Source organism: Rhipicephalus sanguineus, chromosome 6, assembly GCF_013339695.2.
Source record: "Rhipicephalus sanguineus isolate Rsan-2018 chromosome 6, BIME_Rsan_1.4, whole genome shotgun sequence".
NCBI lineage: Eukaryota > Metazoa > Arthropoda > Arachnida > Ixodida > Ixodidae > Rhipicephalus > Rhipicephalus sanguineus.
Window position 1 is genome coordinate 92,942,516 of NC_051181.1, and position 15,506 is coordinate 92,958,021.

A 15,506-nucleotide genomic window follows, 5' to 3' on the forward strand; every position below is an offset into this window, starting at 1 on the left:
CACTCATATTCTCGAAAAACATGCGTAAAAGTGAGCGTATACATGGCAAAACATAGCATATATAGTTATGAAAAAATGTTAGTCAAATTGTGTTATTTAAATACAGATTTTCAAATCTTTGTCAAGTATTATCTGCAATTTTTAGTTCTTCTAGATAAAGGCTAAAAATTGTTCATCCTCATTTCTTTTTCACAATGGTGTACTGAATGGACATTTTGCTTGCGCAAGCGGGGTGCTTGCAGGTACATTTTGAATAGAAAAAGAAGGGGATGTTCAAAAGTGGCCGGCTTACCGCTGAGTTGTCTGATGAAAAAGCTTTGCGAACTAGCAGGTCCGGGTGCTTCAGCAGAAAATAGAGACCACCAGTGCAATTTTTATACCCTGGACAAGGAATTCAATTAATTAATCTCCCTTGTTTTGATGAGAAAAGTGACGGGGCTGAAAAATTGGGGTTTCCCAAGTAGACAGGTAATAGACGTGCCTTGTTTTCATCAGTCATGTTGTCAGAAAACTGCTAATTATTGTTACCCTGTTCATGTAAGATCAATGACAACAAATACCACAGCTGACGCAGCGAAAATTGCGGCATCAATGTGGCCTATTTGACCACTCCGTGAGCCTTTTTGAGTACCACTTTTAGCAATCAATTTTCATCTTGTGACAAGTGCCATCGCTAGAGCCGGCCACGACAAGAGCAAAGAGGATGGGGTCAACATCTGATGAGTACCAATGACCCAAATCTGCCATAGCAACAATGCTGAAAATTCTGACGTCTGACGTACGAATGAATTGGACATCATCAGGCGATCGGGCAAACATGTAGCAAACATGAAGGACCCGGACATTGCAGAAATTCCGATGTGAAACCCCGATTAGTGGTCGATATTTGAAACGAACCCACGGAACGCTCTTCGGAAAACACTTTTGACGGAGCGGTGTGTCTTCTCCCTCGCTTCACAGTTGAATGCGTGTGTCATGCCAAGTTAAATAATGAATTTCTATAATGCGTACAATCAACTAAGAACGAAATTGAGTTCCTTCACCTCACGAGATTTCCCACTGTTGATTTACTAAACTTGATCCTTGTTTATATCGAAATTGTGCGTATGGAGATCCACGCGCACTCTCTATGCTGCATCTCAATTCGGGCAAACGTTCGGTATTCCTCTCGTACCATCTTGAGTCTTCCAGAAGGAAATCTTATAATAACAGAGAGCTGAGCTAGTTGGTAAGTATTCATTCTAAAAAGACAGGGCGTGCAAACACGTACACAAGAAAGAAGTCAGGACACCACAAACGCCGACTAACAACTGAAGAGATGCACAACGGCTGAAAAGAAAGAAGGCACGAAAACTTATCTGCGCATGCCCATGCAACATGCGAACCTATCAATCCGGCACGCGTGGCGGTCTACGTGAAAGATAACTGTTAAGGCATTTGATTTCATCTTTATGCAAGTTATTCGACGGTTGGCTCACGCATGCGCTACCACTATTCTCGATATGCCATGCTTCAATCATCAGGCGCGTTTCTTCATTTCTATGCCGGTACAACACTGTGCATTCATCAAATTTTGGCGTGCACTTACAATCTCGACAATGTAAAGATAGATTAGAAGGTGAGTCTCCTGTTAGCGATCTCTTATGTTCCAGCAATCTCTGGTTGATGCATCGGCCCGTCTGTGTACGTAGAAGCGGCCGCAGCTGAAAGGGATCTTATACACCACACTCGTACGGCAATCAGTGAATTTGTTGGTGTGTTTTACTAAACAAATATCGGTCCGCTTCATGTCTTTTACTCCCTCATTCTTCCTCTGCACAGCGGCACAAATCTTACCTAGCTTATTGGCAGCCGTGAAAACAACATTAACGCCGTATCTAGTTCCTACTTTCTTTAGCCTGTGAGATACGCGATGAATGTACGGTATACCTACGACACGTTTCTTCCTATCGCTTTCTGCAACCATGCTCGGGCTTAACACAATCGACTTCTTTAAACGTTCAGCGACCGTGGCCACTGCATCACGAGGATACCCTACATCTAAAAGACGTGTAACCTGTGCGTTATAGCTATCACTCATTTTGTGCTCACACGACTTGGTGAGGGCTGACTTAAGGCAAGACATGGCGATGCCGTTTTTTACAACCTTCGAGTGCTTCGACGAAAAATTTAACAGCGGTTTTGAAGATCTAGGAGAACACTGCCAGCATACGTGGTTCTTCTGGAACGTTAAGGAAATGTCTAGAAATTGTATTCCATTATTCTGAGGCACCTCTTTGGTAAAGCTCAGCCCTCCTCCATTTAATTCAAATTTTTCGCTCACAGAAGTTACCACCTTTTCAAAGTTCTCACCACTACAAAAAATGAAGTAATCGTCCACATAACGAAAAACTTTAATAACCGAATTACCTAAGGCGCCTTCCAAAAGATTGTCAATCTTGCTAAGGTATAAATCACTAAGAACCGGAGCAACTTTAGAACCAATACATATCTCTGATTTCTGCACATAAACGCCTTCCTTCCAACCTACCAGCGTCGACTTTAAATACATGGATAGGATTTCTAGAAATGCCCCGGTAGAAACACCACATATTTCGGTGAAAACCGTCTGGTGCTCTTGTTCGTTAATACATTCATTAACACATTTTAACAAGTCCTTATGCGGCAAAGAATAATACAGGTCTTCAATATCCATACTAAAGGCCTTACAGCAGCCGGGGTTCTCCTCTGAGAGGAACTGAACTAACGCCTGAGAATTACGCATGCGAAAGGGTCTGAAAAACTCAAAGAGGTTAAGCAGTTCTGCAAATAACTAGATAGAGCGACTTGCCAGGTGCCTTGCTCTGAAACGATTGCTCGAAACGGAATCTCGTTTTTATGTGTTTTGGCAGAAAAAAACAATTCTAAAGTAAGTGATTTAGCCTTCTTGACATTACAAGCTATTCTCTCAAGATTATGTCTTAACAAAAGGTCGACAGCACGTTGCCCAACTACCGATGGCTTAAGTTTTACCATCCTAAAATTCTTTTCTACGGCTGTTAATGCTTTTTCTGAGAACAAACTGTCCGGCATAATTACAAAATAGCCTTCCTTATCTGAAATTACTGGCCTGAGTTTCTTCTCGACACAGTAATTAACCAAAGGCCGGATAGGATCGGAACACTTGAGATGCACATTAGAACCATTGATGCTAGCAACGCAGTCTGAAATGCAGTGGGAACGCTCTTCTTCAGGAACAAGTCTAGTGATTGTACGCGGCAAACTTAAAACGTCTATTGGTTTCAGGTTCGGCTTAAAACAGTATTTAGGACCTAAGGCTAGGGTTTTGCAGTGACTATCATCTAAGGCAGCTCCTCCAAGGACTAGCAAGTTATTTTGCGGTGAAACAGTAGAAATAATCTTCCTCTTACATGGTTGAAGTTCTCGAAGTTTTACCCTCCATATGAATTCCGCATGCTGGTTAGCTACCCTCATCCAGTCGGTGTACATCTGCTTCTGGCGGCGATCGTCACGCGAAGTCGAGCAACGGACCTTGAGGCATTCCTGGTAAAATCTCACTTGACGCCATGATTCCGCGGTCAATATGGCACATATCCTCCTGGCATGTCCGGTAGATGGTGGCAGAAAGCCGGACAAAAGTTGAACTTCAACTGGGCAGTTGCCCAGTTGAAGTTCAACTTTTGTGCGGCTTTCAGTTGCCCAGTGCCCAGGACTTCGAAAAGGTGGTAACTTCCGTGAGCGAAAAATTTGAATTAAATGGAGGAGGGCTGAGCTTTACTAAAGAGGTGCCTCAAAATAATGGAATACAATTTCTAGACATTTCCTTAACGTTCCAGAAGAACCACGTATGCTGGCAGTATTCTCCTAGATCTTCAAAACCGCTGTTCAATTTTTCGTCGAAGCACTCGAAGGTTGTAAAAAACGGCATCGCCATGTCTTGCCTTAAGTCAGCCCTCACCAAGTCGTGTGAGCACAAAATGAGTGATAGCTTTAACGCACAGGTTACACGTCTTTTAGATGTAGGGTATCCTCGTGATGCAGTGGCCACGGTCGCTGAACGTTTAAAGAAGTCGATTGTGTTAAGCCCGAGCATGGTTGCAGAAAGCGATTGGAAGAAACGTGTCGTAGGTATACCGTACATTCATCGCGTATCTCACAGGCTAAAGAAAGTAGGAACTATATACGGCGTTAATGTTGTTTTCACGGCTGCCAATAAGCTAGGTAAGATTTGTGCCGCTGTGCAGAGGAAGAATGAGGGAGCAAAAGACAAGAAGCGGACCGATATTTGTTTTGTAAAACACACCAACAAATTCACTGATTGCCGTACGAGTGTGGTGTATAAGATCCCTTTCAGCTGCGGCCGCTTCTACGTAGGACAGACGGGCCGATGCATCAACCAGAGATTGCTGGAACATAAGAGATCGCTAACAGGAGGCTCACCTTCTAATCTATCTTTACATTGTCGAGATTGTAAGTGCACGCCAAAATTTGATGAATGCACAGTGTTGAACCGGCATAGAAATGAAGAAACGCGCCTGATGATTGAAGCATGGCATATCGAGAATAGTGGTAGCGCATGCGTGAGTCAACCGTCGATTAACTTGCATAAAGATGAAACCAAATGCCTTAACAATTATCTTTCACGTAGACCGCCACGCCTGCCGGATTGATAGGTTCGCATGTTGCATGGGCATGCGCAGATAAGTTTTCGTGCCTTCTTTCTTTTCAGTCGTTGTGCATCTCTTCAGTTGTTAGTCGGCGTTTGTGGTGTCCTGACTTCTTTCTTGTGTACGTGTTTGCACGCCCTGTCTTTTTAGAAGGAAATCTTATGTACGAATTGTTGTCGCATTACTTCAGCCAATTTTCCAAGTACAGCGATGGCTTTATTCAGAATGTTACGGGGGTTTATTGAGATATTAAGTGACAGCCACGATCGCAGCAGCAGGAGGCAGGGCGTAGCCAGACAGCGAACGGCCGGTGCGAGCCAGCCGATGGCGATGGACATCTGCTGGCTCTCTTCCTTCCGATCTCCGCACTCACAATCACCCCAGGTATTGAGAGGTAGCCATCCTGGTGACCTGGAGAGAGGTCAGAGCTTGCACCGGTCAATGTGGACTCACTCTCGTTCGCGACGACGGAGATCGGAAGAAGGCGTAACGGTTCGACCACATAATTAACCGGATACCTTTGCGCAACGACGCGGTAGGGTCCGTGGTACTTCGGAAGGATCTTCGACGAAAGGCCGGGAGGAGCAACTGGCGGGACCCTAACCACACGAGAGAGTCAGTGGTGAAAGGGCCAGGAGGTGTCTGAGTCAAGGCGCTTTTCTTGGCGACACTGTTGGTCCTGCGTGAAAGAACAGGTCAGTTGTCGGTGTTTTGCGGTGATTGCAGACACATGTTGGCAGTCGGCAGGGTCCGGACGGTATGGGAGAACCGTATCAATGGTGTTTGATGGATGGCGGCCGTAAATCGAAAAGAACAGTAAGAATGCGGTAGGCCGTGTGGTACGTGTATGTGAGGAAGGGAAGTACAAGATCCCATTTACCCAACGTCTGACACAACGTACATCGACAACATGTCACCAAGAGTTCGGTAAAGCGTTTCGTTAAGCTGCTGGCCCGGATGCGATAAGCGGTAGTGAGTGCAGCATGTCCGACGGTGCAAGACCCCGATCGCACAGGAGCTGACGAGGTTTGTGATGCGCAGAAGAAGGTTGTGCAAAATTAACGAGGCAACTTATTTCGCTGTTTCGACAGGTAAGGCAGTGGTTTCAGCGTACCTCTCCAAATGATCCTTGGCGACGACAATCTTTGGTTCACAGCGCCCGTGCATGAAAGAGCCTCCTATAAATCAATGCCTACAGGGGCAAATGGGCGGGCTGGGCAGGGCAGAGGCTGGGTAGGCGTTGGTGAGAGATGTGACACTGGTTTGCGTCGTTGGAAGGCGATGAAAGAGCGCCCGCCTTTGCAGACGAGGTTGTACATGCTGCGCCAATAATATCGTGGACGGATCGAGAAGTGGGCTAGTTGGTACATATTTGTTCAATGAAGTGGGAGCGCGGAAACAGACAATGATGATAATGATATGTGGTGTTTTATGGCGCAAGGGTAATTTAATGGTCAAAGAGTGGAAGGTCATGAGACCAAAGTTCTGAGCAGTGATTGCGGTAAGGGGCTGTACGAGGGGCCTAAAATTCCACGTGCTATAGTCGGGTGAAACATATAAGTATTAAAATTGTGAGAGCGACATGAAATGTGTGCAGTGAGGATGAGTGGGGGACAGTAGCGATAATAAAACAATGAAGAAATGGTATGAGCACGAATGCCTCGTCAATGCCCTCGTGGCCAAGGGCCGCAAGAAAGGTGCTTTCGGTAATGTAGCTACCTAAGCAGCGACCTCTGGTCAAAGTTCGTGCTGCGGATTTACTGGGTATATCACGTGAATACTATGCAGATGTTTTAAAAACGCAAACAATGAATCATATTTCAAAATCGATTATTTGCCGATGAACATGACTGGATGCGGTGGACTCTGTTCCCGGTAAGCCAATGGGAAGCGCTTTTTATTAATAGCGTCTAGTTCGCTGAATTGGATGAAAATGGGAAGGGCACTGAGTGCTTCACCACATTTATCCCACAAAGGTGGATCACTACCTGACAAACTCATACAAAGGTATGAGTTTGTACTGTGTGTGTATCCGGTTCTTAGCCTTGTCAGCGTTGCTTCTGTGTGACGTGACTTTGATACTGGCGGCCGGTTACCAGGATGCGGCTTGATTACGTGTGGTTTATTTTATGTGCCTATCCCATCAGCTCTGCCAATAAGCCCTGAGGTTTCGTTGAAGGAAAGGTTTTAACTCTACTGCAGGGATAGCTATTGGTGTATTATCAGCGTTTTCGAGGGCGGATGCAGGTTGCTGGTCCGCGAACACGTTTCATTGGATCTCGCGGTGCCATGGCACCTAGCCCACTATGGCATGCTGTTTGAGTGCGTAGACCGTGCATAGAGAAAGTAGAGAGAGGCAAGAACAGGGTGTTTGTGCTTTTGCAGACTTTGCAGAGCTTTTATCACGTTTAGAGAACAGGTGTATATTACTGCCCTTTGTAGTTTTAATTTTTTAACGTGCTTGACGGCCGCAAATATCGCGCATGCCTCTGCTGTGAAGAGTCTTGTATCCAAGTGCAGAACACCGGCATGTGAAAAATATGGGCCAACCGCTGCGTAAGCCACAGAAGTGTTAGACTGTGGCATCTGTGAAAAATTTAGGACAGGTGTTCTTGTGTCGCAGTTCGAGGATGTATGCATAAATATGTGCAATAGGCGCGTGTTTCGTAACTTCCTCGAAGGGAACATCACATTCCATGATCTGGCACTGCCATTGTGGCAGCTACCCATTGGGCGTCATTAGACAGTGCTCATTGAGCGAGACACCCATTTCCTCAGCTAGGCCCCTCACACGAAGTGAGTAGGGTTGTCTCAACGAAGGACGGTTGTGAAACAAGGCAAAACTGAACAATTCATTGATTGTGGCGCGTGAGGGGTGTCCCTTGCCTGCGTTCACTTTGAGATAATATAAAAAAGACATGCAAGATCGCTGCAGGTGCAGTGACCACTCGATCGATTCGACCTAGAGGCTTTCTACAGGGCTCGTGCGAAAAGCACTCGTAGAAAAATTGGCCGCATATCTGCGTGCTTCGCTGCACATGTCGTCTAAAGACGATAGAAGAGGTGCTGCGTGAGATATGGACGCCATCTGGCAATAAGTCGGGAAACATGAGTGCTGTGTTGCGGGCTGGTAGTCCCGGCGCAGCGGCAGGCGAAGACCGGCGGTGACCAACGCGACTGGCGGGGACGCCAGCCAGCCCGAACACGCGGTTTGGCGCGAAGCGCCGATGCAGAAGAAACGTCCGCACTCAACGAGTACTCTCCTCACACACTTTTATTTACACATCGCCTGGGTAAAACAGGAATACCAGAGCGGCGCCCCATGGCATTCGTACAGTGCAATACTGAACCGAAACCGAAACACAACAATGGCTCGTGCAGAGGGCACGGAGGAAGGCAAGTTTCAGCGCAGTCGCATTTTCAGCGCAGGATAGGAAACTAGGGCCTCAAGAATTACGTATCTATGTATTTTCTATTAAAGGAAAACACCACCTAATGCTTACCTAGTGATGTAGCGCCTCAGATATGCGTAATGTTTGCTTTTTGGTCAAACATATACACAAGTATGAACCTAGCCAGCCATTGAAGACGGCTGGCCCTTGGGCAAGTGGTTCAACTTTGGCCGGGTGGCTGAATCGAGTGACGTGCCGACAAAAAGAAAGACAGACAGAAAGACAGACCAACAGTTCTGCGTTTAAGTTCCCCAAGAAAGACTATCGTCTTTAAAAACGAATGTCCAAATGGTGGACAGGTTCGAGCATTTTCATGGCGCTTGGCGTCGCAGACTAATAGATTACCGCCCCATACGCTAGGCGCGTGCGGATGAGTCTTCTATGAAGATTCACCAGACACTCCTTTCCACTACCCCACATAGGGCGTGTCAACACTTTTGCAATATTCATAGTTTTCATTAGTTTTCATATGCTTGACGTGCGATATAAAAATGGGTTTTGTGTACAGAATTAGGCCTGAGAACTTGTGCTTCGTTTCTACAGACAGACGCTGACCATGTATGCCAATTTAGATCGAGATAGATAAGACGAGATGGATAGAGGATAAGACGCAAGTTCTTTTTTGTGCATTCACTTTAAACCTATTTTCGCCTGCCCATTTATAGGTCATGTCCAACCCACCTGAACCTGCCGCTCACACATTGGAAGGTTTCACCATTTAAAACCGATGTGTACATCGTCGACACATGTGGAATAAAAGATATCGCGTGAAAGGCACAGACGCAGTAAATTCCCTTTTATTACAGAAAGCGTACAACTCAGGACACCACCTGGCGGCACTGCAGTATCCTGGACAAATGTTCGGGAGAAAACATTTGCTTGTAGAAAGAGTAGAAAGAATTGCTTGTAGAAAAAACCGTCGCAAATTTGTTCCCCCGTACGTACAAGGTGGCCAGAAGTTGATCTACACTATCGAAAACCGCACTGGTATGAGTTAATTGGCTTGTTTGCTTCGAGAAAATGTAGGAGCCGTCGATTTGTCATCTTTTCAAGAACCTTGCGCAAACAACTGGTTAGATTATAGGCCTATATTTGAAACCGATCATGAGTCCTTGCCCTGTTTTAGAGTCAGAAGAGTAATGGCTTATTTGCAGGCAGAGGGTATCTCGGTGAAAAACCAAGAATCATTATAGAGGGAAAGCAGGGCTTTTTGGGTTTCAGAGGGCAGGTGTTTCGACATTTCATATATTAAATTGCCGGAGCTTAGGCCGGATTTATTGCAGCAGTTCAGCGATGCCTGCAGCTCAGCTTAGCGGAAGGCTTCATTGTATGCCTCGTGTCTTGTATATTTGAACACTAGTTTCTGTTTTTCGGTTCTTCTTTTGTATCATTAGAAAGATACAGTATAGTGAGACGAGCTGGACACCTGCTCAAAGTGTGTGCCGAGGATGTTCGCCTGGTCTTCCAAGGTGTCGCTTTATGTGTTTACTAGAGGGAGTGATTGTGCTTGTCGTCCTGCTATCCTACTAACCATGTTTCAGTCTTCCCCCTCATGAATATACGGATTGATGCCCGATAAAAACTTCTGCGAACTCTCCACTCTAGCCTGTGGGCTTCTGTCAAGATGCGCGGCTGTCGGAGAGTCCCGAAGCAACCTGCATGCTTTGTGTTACTTTTTGCGCGCATATCGACACTCATTGTTCGACAGCCAGTTTGCGGAATACACTTGACTGCAGCATTAGTCAGAAAAGCTGTGAAGTACCGCACGGCTGCATCTGTGCTTAAGCCACACATGTAGTTCCAGGCTAAGCGAGTAACATTTTAACACGAAAGTGTTTTATGCCGGGGTCCACCAAGACTTCAGTGACGTATTTACGTCACGGAAATGACGTCGAAAAATTTTACACAATCAGATGGCAAAGAAAAAAAAGATACCGTCAACGGGCATCGAACCCACGACCGCTCAATCCGCAACAACAGATGCCGGGCACGCTCCTTGGCCTTCCATTTTTCTGCTTTTTCTCGGATTTGAGATGTCTGCTCGAGCCAATAAGGATCACTGTCACTATAATTTTCGAGAAGAATGCCTAAACACTTTACCGGTGTTGTGAGTCACTGGACGTTCATGAAATAATTTGGCATGAACTCCCAATCTCCATGCCAGAAACCAAGACATTTTCCCTAAATCACTGCGCTTCCACTAACCTCACAAAAGCGTTTTACTGCGCCACGGTCACAGACTCTGGAGGCTTTACGAACGCGGCTTTTATATCTACCACTCTCCCGGTCGGCTGGGTGGTGTTGACCTCTGGGAGTGGTAAGGTAAAGTAATTCGACATTGCTCTGGCCTCCGCGACTAGCCCCTGCAACGCGTTACGCGTCCTTCCCATTCGGCGCATTTTCAATAGAAGTTCAATTTTGTCGATGCCTTAACACACCGCGAGGTGGCGACCTTTGCCGAAGCGTCGTAAAAGCGTCTGCCTTGCTCATATCATCACGCTAATCCAAACCAAAAATAGCTCTTCGACGCGTGCCAGACTCACCTGGCTGTAACACCGCGTTCCCCACTCACACGCTCGCCGCGAGAAAAAAAAATCACAGCATATGCACGTAGTGAATGATGATGAGTGGGCGAAGCTGCGGAGGTTCATCGGTAAACCATGAATCTTCCGTGAATTCTGCCCAGTGCATCATCACCGACGTGAGATCGGGCGCGTTTATACTAAAGGTTCGATGAGAGTTATGACGACTTGCAGCTCACTTTAATTTTACATGTACGCTGTGAATTTTCATTGTTTATTCACGCACAGGAGCAATCGCACACATGAACTACCATGGAGGTCAAAATCCAGTGCCTATATATACGGGGTGGTCAGTGAACGGTTGTGCAGCGCGAGCGGTCGGTTTTTTCAATCAAGACGCTGCCGCGACGCTGCCTGCGTCGGCGCCGCTGCGCCGCGAGGCAAGATAGGGGGGGGAGGAGAGGAGAGGGCGGTACATATCACGTACTGTCGCAGCGCATTGTCTTTAGGGAGCCTTCATGTGTGCACGCCCCCTCCGTTTTTAAGACTGGTTACACACTACTACGACGGGGACGAACGGGTGCCGCTATAAGGAGCTTCGCCCCTAAGAGGTGTTCCATGGAGCAGCGACATGGTGAAGGCGGAGCTCATGAAGCTTGTCGACAACGTACACGCAAGCGGGGACCGATACCATGCACTGTAAAAATTACAGCATATCCACGGAGTGAATGATGATGAGTGGGCGAAGCTGCGGAGGTTCATCGGTAAACCGTGAATCTTCCGTGAATTCTGCCCAGTACATCATCACCGACGTGAGGTCGGGCGCGTTTATACTAAAGGTTCGATGAGTTATGACGACTTGCAGCTCACTTTAATTTTACATGTACGCTGTGAATTTTCATTGTTTAGAAAACCATTGCTTTATAAAACATCTGGCGTCTTTCGTTAAGCAGCTGGCGTCTTTTCGTTTTGCTTTAGAAACATCTGGCGTTCTTTCGTTTTGCTTTTAGAAAACATCTGGCGTCTTTCATTGGTTTATTTCATCAATCAACGGCGTTTTGAACAAAATTTTTATTGTTTATTCACGCACAGGAGAAATCTCACCAGTCACTACCTTGGAGGTAAACAATGGCTGCTAATGGGAATGAGAGACAGAAGAGGTCGGCTTTTAGCTAACACTTACACTTCTACTTCTACTAACGTTTCCTACTGGAACATGCCAATGGCTGCTAATGGGGAATGAGAGACAGAAGAATTCGGCTTTTAGTTAACGCGCACGCTGCGAATTTTTTATTGTTCAACAACGCACAGGAAAAATCTCCCACCGGCACCACCTTGGAGGTCAAGATCTGGTACTAGCGTTACGACTGGTTACGCACTACTACTACGACTACGAGGGACGAACGGGTGCCGCCTTAAGGAGCTTCGCCCCTAAAAAATCACAGCATATCCACGGAGTGAATGATGATGAGTGGGCGAAGCTGCGGAGGTTCATCGGTAAACCGTGAATCTTCCGTGAATTCTGCCCAGTACATCATCACCGACGTGAGATCGGGCGCGTTTATACTAAAGGTTCGATGAGTTATGACGACTTGCAGCTCACTTTAATTTTACATGTACGCTGTGAATTTTCATTGTTTAGAAAACAATTGCTTTAGAAAACATCTGGCGTCTTTCGTTAAGCAGCTGGCGTCTTTTCGTTTTGCTTTAGAAACATCTGGCGTTCTTTCGTTTTGCTTTTAGAAAATATCTGGTGTCTTTCGTTGGTTTATTTCATCAGTCAACGGCGTTTTGAACAACATTCTTATTGTTTAATCACGCACATGAGAAATCTCACCAGGCACTACCTTGGAGGTAAACAATGGCTGCTAATGGGAATGAGAGACAGAAGAAGTCGGCTTTTAGCTAACACTTACACTTCTACTAACGTTTCCTACTGGAACATGCCAATGGGTGCTAATGGGGAATGAGAGGCAGAAGAATTCGGCTTTTAGTTAACGCGCACGCTGCGAATTTTTATTGTTCAACAACGCACAGGAAAAATCTCCCACCGGCACCACCTTGGAGGTCAAGATCTGGTACTAGCGTTACGACTGGTTACGCACTACTACGACTACGAGGGACGAACGGGTGCCGCCTTAAGGAGCTTCGCCCCTAAAATCGCAGCCGCGCTACCGGGGCGGCACGACGCACTTTGCGTTTCCCTGTAGTCCGGCCGTAGTGTTCAATCACATTTTAACATGCCGCGGGATGGCGACCACTTTCTGCGTCCAGTATGCGACGCTCTTCTGGCTATCACACCTCGTTCTCTGATTACGCTTTCATAACTACTACAGCTACCACAAGGGTTTGTTTAATCATTTAACATGGACGTTAGTCGTCGGAGTGGAGATGTACCACCCATCATCAAAGTGGGTGCATAACGTGAAACGGTGCCATTAGCGGCCAGATATCAATATACATTTTAACTATTCCTAATCGGCTTTGTGAATGTGGCGTTTGGGAAACTACAGAGAACATTCATTATGCATTGTTGTGACCTGAACAGTCGGAAAGTGGTCGCTTCCACAAAGATTACTAATGACTTTCCATTCAAGTAAGGGTACAAGCGATGGAGATGTAATGCTGAGATCTATGTACGATAGGTATTGTTAGGGGGGATATATAATGGTAGCTCTTTCTGATTCAGGAGACAAGCGTCAGAAGTGAAAGGGAATTATTCAATTAGACGATCTCGCCCGTCGCAGCGAGAAGTGCCACATAGATTACTACGTGCACTGAAGCCCTCAAGGACCAGATAAGGTTCTGGTAGTTTACCAATTAAGAACTGAAATTCATGTTTGTGCAGGTTGTTGTGTGGGGTTATGTAGAAAGAGCAAATGGTGACGAGTTTATTAAAAGAACTGCTCGAACAGCCACTGCAACAAGGGACGTTTGGAGTGGTAAATGCGTGCAGCCGCGGCGACGTCTCCGTAGAGCGGGCGAGCAGCCTGTTTTTGCTCTGCAGGTTGACACATTGAGGCAATTTCGGGCTCTGACGTGGTCAGCCTTGTCTACTAGGCCACGCATGCTCCTTACACACCACATCAAAGCCCGAAACTGCCTCAAGGTGTCACCCCGCAGAGGAAAACCGGCTGCTCGCGAGTCGGATTATGGAGGCTGTTTTATCAGGCTAATTAATTGGTGTTTTGTCCTTTTTGGAGCAGTCGAGAGAAGGTCGCGGGTCATTTGGTGCTACTTGTGCTGTTTAGCCTTCTTGTGTGGACTGATTGACAGCGGATAGGGCGGCGCTGGCTGCTCCCACCGTAGGGGCGAGTGGCTTTACCCTCGGCACAATAGGCGTCGTCCGGAGAACTTCCAGGGGCCTTAGAGTGCCGCCCTTCGTTGCACCACGTCGGTGAAGCAAAGTGGAAGATTGGGCCAATTGGCGATTCATAATGGAAGTATACTGCGAGGTGGACTTCGGCGAAAGTATACTTCGAGAAGTGTATTTCCGCGAAAGATTTTTCAGTGCGAATGACGATGAAATCTTTTGTCTTGCATCGCGGAATGTTATATCTTGCTTTACCTTTAAACTGATAATTTCTTTTGCTTACTTCCAGGATGGGCAAGCTCTGGAGTATGCGGGGTGACTGCCAACGCAGTTTGCACATTGGACACCATAATTTCTACAATGGTCGACACTGTGGCCAGTGGTGACACATTTAGCGCAAGTAAGCTGCCATCGGCAGCTCTGATATCCATGACAAAATCTTTGGAACTTGAACCAACGCTTCGGGTTTGTGATGTACAGCCGGACATGGAGTTTCACATAGCCGTTCTCATGAGTCTCGGGTAGTGTGGTTGAATTGAAAGTGAGTATTAGATGCTCTGTTCGACATGGAGTTTCATGCCGATTTCCTGAAGTAAGACCAGCCCAGGGGTTGCCACCTAAGTGAATCCGGGGCCAAATGGGTGTGTTGCCTCTGCCGGGGGGCATTAAAGGTCCAAACACCAGGCGTCGGCTCAACCCCCAGGATCCACTTTTCCGCAGACACGGCTAAGCCGCGCACGGCTAGGAGTGGGATGGGGTCAAAACCCCCCTTTGGCTTGGGTCCGTGGTGACGCTGCTCACCAAACACCTGCATGCGCAGACGCCCCTGCGGGACCCGGCATCAAATAAAGGACTACGAAGAATTACATAACATAAGCGCTCGTGTTGTGTAGTTTTTGTCGTGCTTGTTCTTTTTTCGCGATCCCAGTTCACTCAACGAGTATCTTAGGCGAAGCCGCATGTACGTCTTGGACACTCCGCCGTGACCACTGTGGGTCATTGTGAAAAGCGAAGCACTCGTCTTGAGGGAGACGGTGGGGTACCACTACTAACCATCTGCGGCCGTCGTTGGGGTAGTTGCGGTGGCATAAACGTCCGTCGCCAAAAGCGAAATGCTGCGCCTGGCATCGCAGAGCTCGAGGAACCGACGCTGTTTGAAGGTTTGATAAAAATCCGAAATGCCAGAGATCCATTGGTCATGCTGTTGCTCCGAGGGCATGCCGAAAATATCAGGCGGCGAGATGTTATAATGGAGACGACAAATAATGGCGCCAGGAATGAGTGGGAAGTGGTTCAGGGCGTCAGCATGAGTATGTCGGCGGTCATAGCGGTATACGACGCAGATGTGGTATTGATGGAATCGGAGAACCCACCGAGCGAGGTGGCCTTACTCGTCCTCGTGGTTTACAACCAGTAGAAACGTGATGGTTCGTTACGTCGTCAAACGGACGACTGTAAAGATGGGGCTAGATTTCTGAAGAGCCCATACGATGGCCAGACACTTTTTCTGTTAGAGTAATTGGTCTCAGATTTCGTCAGCCCGCGACTGGTG